Genomic DNA, 1,461 nt, shown 5'->3' on the forward strand with positions numbered 1-1,461 from the left:
GGGGAGGCCCTATCATCAGAAGGTAAATGTCTCAAAATTTTTATTATGGGCAGTTGCGTCTCATCTACGTGAGAGTTTTTTGTGTGGAAGGTTTGACCAAACTACGTAATATAGAGGGAGATATGAGCGTTTTCGTGTGATAAGTGACGATGGATTATGGTTGACCGTTTCGATCGAGCCCTTAACATTGTCGGATCCAGTTGAATTTTTTACCATAGACATCTTTCGTCATAATGATCATATCTGACGGTCGAATTTTGGTTTGTGAATTTTAGTCATCGGAATCACAACGTGTCTACTAATGTTGTATAACTTGTTTAGTAGGTTATACAACTTTGTGAACCAACTCTACATAGGAAGCAAAATTATCAAAAATCTCGTGAAATAAGATGTGTTCAGAATGGGGAAATACGGCTATGGTTCAAAAATCACGTAAATCGGGTAAAGTCTCGGTGCCGATAGTAGCGGTCAACCCTATTTACCGTTATTATTCCCTATGGGGAGCCCTATCGTCGGAAGGTAAATGTCTCAAAATTTTTATATAGGCGGTTGCGTCTCATCTACGTGAGATTTTTTCGTGTGGAAGGTTTGACCAAACTACGTAATATAGGGGAAGATATGAGCGTTTTCGTGAATTTATAGACTTTAGCCGACGAGATATTAAAAAAGTCGTCGGCTAAGGTAAAAAAATTTCAAAATTTTTTGGGTGGTAAACCAAAGTTGGAGGAAAATTTTCAAAGGACTTTAGCCGACAAAAATATATGAAAAGTCGTTGGCTAAAGTCGAAAAATTTTCAAAATTTTCAACCAAATTTTTTTGGCGATCAACCAAAATTTTCAAAAGAGTTTAGCCGACGAAAATAAAGAATTTCGTCGGCTAAAGTTCTTTATATAGGCGAAGATGGATGGTAAGAAGTCTATTATCTGCCAGATTTTCTTCTCGGCCTAGCTCCGCCGTTAAGCCACCGGAGACCGCCACAGTTGTCCCAAAAGCTTCGCCGTCGTCTCTACTTCATTGTTGGATAGGTGGTGCATCGAGTGGCGCCGCCGTGAGGGATAAATCGAGCTCTAAAACTCCGCCAGTTCGGATTCGGTGTCGATCGAATTTCTCCTTCCTTAGGTCACCATTTGGTGAGTTCTATATATGGATAAGTTGAGTTTGATTAGTACTACATTCCCCTAGAATTTGGTAGCTCGATTCGGTGTGTGTGAAGAGAATCGAAGATTTGAAGTTTTTAGGGTTTAAAATTGGGGATTTTTATATTTTGAGTTGATTGACCTGTTTAGGCTTAGAATTGAGCTTCGACTTCTTCTAGAAAGTTGTTCGAAATGTTGAGAGGAAGATTCTGTCAAATTTTGGTTGTGATTGGAGGTGGCCGAAAGTTTCTGCAGTTTTTTTTTCAAAACCCAGCAACTTTAGCCGACGATATTTAAATACTATATTCGTCGGCTATAGTATTTT

The sequence above is a fragment of the Fragaria vesca genome, linkage group LG1, assembly GCF_000184155.1.
Source record: "Fragaria vesca subsp. vesca linkage group LG1, FraVesHawaii_1.0, whole genome shotgun sequence".
NCBI classification, from domain to species: domain Eukaryota; kingdom Viridiplantae; phylum Streptophyta; class Magnoliopsida; order Rosales; family Rosaceae; genus Fragaria; species Fragaria vesca.